The following is a 5,132-nucleotide window of genomic DNA, read 5'->3' on the forward strand; positions in this document are numbered from 1 at the left end:
GAACAATTACATTTGTATTGAAGATAACACTTTTTTCATATTTTTAAAGAAAATTATACTTTAATGTAGTCATTTCTAGATGACATTGGAACTTGTAATTTGTGTTGCTTGTGAAATAGTACTTTTTTGGGGGCCAGCTGACATTTACTTTTGTTATAAAAAATAATTACCTATTATAAATCTCTAAAATATATGGTACTATACAATAGTCCATGGAGCTTGGATACAGTTGCACATGAACAAACTATACCATACTGTTCAGTGTAGTGTAGTGCAAAGAGTCTTACCTGATGCCAACTGTTCTGTCAAGTAATCCCCCTCCTTGGTCAGCTCATCAATCTTCTCATTTTGCCACTCCACTTTCATCTGCAGAATCTCCATCTCATGGGATTTTCTTCTTTCCCTCAACAAAGCAGTTGGGGCCAAAGATGCACCTAAAATCCAAAAGTGACATTTATAATAATCATTGTAAAACAGGACTGTTTCTCAATTCAGGCAACAGAAATTGACATAAAGTTTGGGTTAAAAGAATGTGCACTTTCTAATTTGTTTCATGGAACTTTCAGTGAATACATGTAATTTTTTTTCACCCTGGATCAAGTTATTAAACAAAACTCTGTGAAATGCAAAGTGGGCCTAGCGTCTCAGGAAGTTAAGATCGTCCCAATGCTAAACATTAGCTCATTAGCTAGTAACTCACTCACATGTTATTAAAACACACACTTACTGCTGGTGGCACTGTCCGCTACGTCCTCCCGTGTGTCCATCTCCACAGTGGCATTCTTATTAGCGCGAGTCTGCACACCTTTTCAATGTATGCCAGAGTTAGGCATAGTTCTTCTGAGCTGAATGCAGAAACTTAACTCCACTTGCGCCTGCAGCGCTTGAACGCAAGTGTTGATGACGCTGCTGACACGTGTAAAACTCGACTTTTACAACCATCACACTGTCAACCACAGCAGCTGGTATTTGGAACCCCACACAGGCGCCCATACACAGCATATTGAGAGGGCATGGAGATCATACAAGGAACAGGTTTGGAGGCTTAGGGGACTGACTGTTTGCTTTCTGACCACCTTGCAGTCATTGAATGGAATGAATGGCTTGCAAAGAAACATCAGGATGGTGCATTTGGTAGGCTAATTCATGACATTGCCAGAAAGTACAAGTAGCCTAATACATAGTTGCAATATATCATTTTTGTATGTTTTAAAAACATCAAATCTGCTTCCCTTCAAAATGAAGTGATGTAGCATGATATTGTTAGTAGAGACGGCGTTGGGTTCAGGGTTTGAAAGAGTTAGTTGATTTCATATTTGTACTGTTTACAGACATTTTTCTTTGTGTATAAATATCTTTTGTGTTTTAGGTACATATCTATTTTGAGAGATACCAGATATTTTATTTATTTGTTGAAGTATGACAAGGATCTCATTTATTTTTTCATTATTTGGCACTTTAATAACTGTTCTTGACTGTAATGAGCCATGTTTGATTTTATGTATTTTTTTATATTGTAATTGTATTGTTAAGTTTTCAGTACAACTGAAATTGAATACAAAAAATATGTTCTGTATCCTTGTGTCATGTCTTGATTTTGACTGTTTCAGATCTGCATTTCCACAGCTCAAAAGAGCTTGAGGCACTTTTGGGTTTTCTTACATATTAATTAATGCTTAATAAAGCATAAACAGTCTTCACTTTGGAAGGGATCACAAAAAACAGTACCTAACAATTAACAACTCCCTGACTTATTCATGCATTGCAGTATTAATAAATCTATTCATGTTTTATTAAGTATGAATAAACAGCGAATAACGACCTTAAGCATGACTTTAGTCACCAGGAGTAAATCGTTAGTGAATGTGTTATTAAGTGTGAGTCATGCTTAAATAATGATTTTCTCATCATTAATTAAGTACTTATTCATGGTTAACTAAGGATGAATAAGGTGTAGTTATTATAAAGTGTTACCAAAAAGTAGATATGCCCAAGGAAATGAGGCGATGCAGAAAATAGGTTAGCAGGAATATAGAGCCCACTGTTTTTCCAGTTGTTCATCTATCCATGTGAACACAATCTCTTAGTATCAGACTCGGCGTGTAACACTGCCGATAAGCGAGGTTGAACTCAATTATACAGCCAGACAAGTGAAAGTAAAACACTGTCTCTTTAATAAGAGCACTGACAACAAAACACATGGATAACATGAAGCAGGATTCAGATTAAGCACGTAACACTCTCAGGTCAAAAATACAGTCCATGGTCATATCCAGCAAACTTACACAGACAAGGTTTCCACAAAAGCATTGTCAAAAAAAGGAAGTACTATGTCGATGCACAGAAATAACAATCTGAAATCAGGAGGGCTAAGCAATACTTGAAGGTCACAAGGTAATCCGGGGTCAGAGCTAGAATCACAGGTACAGGAAAAATGCTGCAAAGTCTGAACAGGAGTTAGAACGATCTGGCAGCTTCCCACTGGGTGAAAAGCTGCTGTTGTAAGCAGCTAAGTGTGAGTAATGAGAAGCAGGTGAAACCAATGTGGGTGATGAGACAAAGCTCCCAGGAGTCAGGGTGAGCTGGGGACAGGAATTGGCGTCAAAGTAAAAGCATGAGACTGGAAGCAGTGGGACAGAATCATGACACTTAGGAGCACCTACAGGGGATTTCTTCGAATTTGGCACAAATGTCGACATGGACTCAAGGATGAACTGAATCGATTTTGGTGGTCAAAGGTCTCCCTGAAAATGATCATATGTGTCTGTATAGTGATAACTTCCATTTTGCCAAAAAATACAGTTTGTAAAAAAACATACATATGCTCTGAAATGTCTGAAACCTTTAATCAATGAAAACAATTAAATTTCAATGACATTTCCTTTTGATTGGCCATTATCTCAAATGTAAGGCTTCTATCTCAGATATGGTATAACCCAATTTGCTTAGTTACATGTGGTTGTATGGAATTCATCTACCGTATTCTGATTCTTTGAGTGCAGCAGGGTGTTGGTCTCCTTGAGCAACACACTGAATCCCTGTCAGCTGTGAGTGCTGCCCTCCTCTGACCCTGTATTTTGACCTGTCTGTACTGGAGGAGCAAATAGCCAGGCTGCATCTATGCCTTTTTATTTTTACTTGCAGTATTGATCACCCAAAGGAGAATTTTATGTTCACTTGCCACTCTCCACTGTGAGGCTAGGGCACAGGGTCAGTATTGAAATACCGCCTTTGAAGATTAAACAACAAGAAGGAGCCATTATTTTTGTCAGGGAATTAAAGTACCATCAATCTTATTTAATCACCTTCGTAATATCTCCACAGATGCCAGTAGAAAGCTGTTTCACAGCTCAAGGTTAACGTGCTTTGTTCTGTGGAAAGCAAAGGGAGAGAGAACAGGGATCAACACAGAGAATAGATGTATGAAGCTACTCTGGCATGCTTTGGTTAACACCGAGTGGACACAAATTAAGGTAAATTGTGTTGTGTTGGTGGGAGGGCATGGCCAGGAGGTTGAAGTAGAAAGTAATGACAGCTTTTGTTTGGTCTGTAATTATGTCTGTCTATTTATTCACCCACTCATTTCCTGTAGAGACAGAGATAGAGACGGAGGGGAGAGGGGCCACTGATTTGCTGCTGTAACAGGTGGTACAGCTTGTCCTTGATGACCAACAAAGCAACTCTGCTACTGTGCCTGTGTGTGTGTGTGTGTGTGTATGTGTGTTATGTGCATTATGACAATGTCCAAATCGCATGCATAAGCCTTGGTATGTACCTTATTTTGCATTCACCTCTGTGCCAAACAGAGCAACTGACACAAAAGAGGGGCAAGTTAACAACAGTACTTATTTGCCTGGAAGGCCTACATTTACATTTTGACACCAGATGTATAAAATTTGCTTTGTCACTTCAAAAGAATAAGTGTGTACAATGAATTTAAAAGCAAACAATTTTTGTAATTAGAGCAGAAAAGACTACAGTTAATGATTATTTGTTGTTAGTGATCATTCTAATGATTATATCCTTAATCTTTTGGTCTATAAAATGTGGCTAATTAGTGAAAATGCCCATCAAAGCTTCACAAAGTTTTCCAATCAACAGTCCTAAATCAAATACTGTATATTCAGTTTGCAATGAGATAAAACAAATAAAAGCAGCAAATTCTCAGATTTGTGAAGCTGGACTTAAAAGGTATAACTTCTTGAAAATGACTTAAATGATTAATGTTGAACTAATTATCAAAATAAAAATGTAAATTATTTTTGTCTGTAGCTCTTTAGCTTTCACTTACTTTTAGTACAAAATGGCATGTTAGATTTAACTGTTTTTTTCATAGTATTTAAATTTTGTAATTATGTTCACCTATTTAATTAAAGTTAATTTTGTGATTAATAATGAGTTGAAACTTGTTATATAGTACATCAGCAAAACTACTTGCACTGCTAGTGAGGAAACACATTCTGTTCATGAGGACCATGTAATATGCCCAAAAGCACAAAAACAATTAACTGAAGACTGGGTTTATTTCAGATTCTTTAAAAAATGAAGTGCCAGGTTCAGTGTTGCATTTTAATATATCACAAGTTCTTCAGTACATTTACAAGCCTAATGTAATCCTGCCAACAGAAGTTTATACTCCTAATATACTGCAGTTTCTTTGATAAAGTAATCCATGCTAACACTTCAGTGCCAAATCACAACAAAAGTCATCTCCGGATATACTTTGCCTATGCCTGGTCTAGACCTTACTTAGTAAACTACAGCCCACGGACCATGTACGGTTTTTTAATCCAGCCCACTGACCTTGTCCAAATTATATTATTATTATGTTATCAGGCAACATGGCACCCTCCGAGGCAGACGTGTTTGTGCGTTCCACTTTCAAATGCCGGCTTATATTTTGTTTTCTTTTTTGTGTGCTTTTTACTTTTTCTGCAGTGCACAAATGTCATGCACTGCTAACATACAACAGACAGGCACTGCTCAATATCGCCAACTCACCCAGCCACTGCTCTCACTACAGGCCCAATGTCATCCACAAACATCATTGTCCACGGAGATTCCTGTCTGACCTCATCTGTCAACCTGTCCATCACCATAGCAAACAAGAAGGGACTCAAAGCCGATCCTTG

The 5,132-nt window shown here is 37.6% G+C and overlaps 1 long non-coding RNA gene across 1 annotated transcript; it reads left to right on the forward strand.

Annotated features, from left to right (window-relative positions):
* Nucleotides 1-3,164: 3,164 nt before the first annotated feature.
* On the forward strand, nt 3,165-4,153 carry LOC109960858 (uncharacterized). The gene is made up of 3 exons (XR_002275054.1): nt 3,165-3,210; nt 3,325-3,473; nt 3,593-4,153. It is a non-coding gene; the product is annotated as an uncharacterized LOC109960858 (long non-coding RNA).
* The last annotated feature ends 979 nt before the right edge of the window (nt 4,154-5,132 follow it).

Source organism: Monopterus albus, unplaced genomic scaffold (genome assembly GCF_001952655.1).
Source record: "Monopterus albus unplaced genomic scaffold, M_albus_1.0 scaffold51.1, whole genome shotgun sequence".
NCBI lineage: Eukaryota > Metazoa > Chordata > Actinopteri > Synbranchiformes > Synbranchidae > Monopterus > Monopterus albus.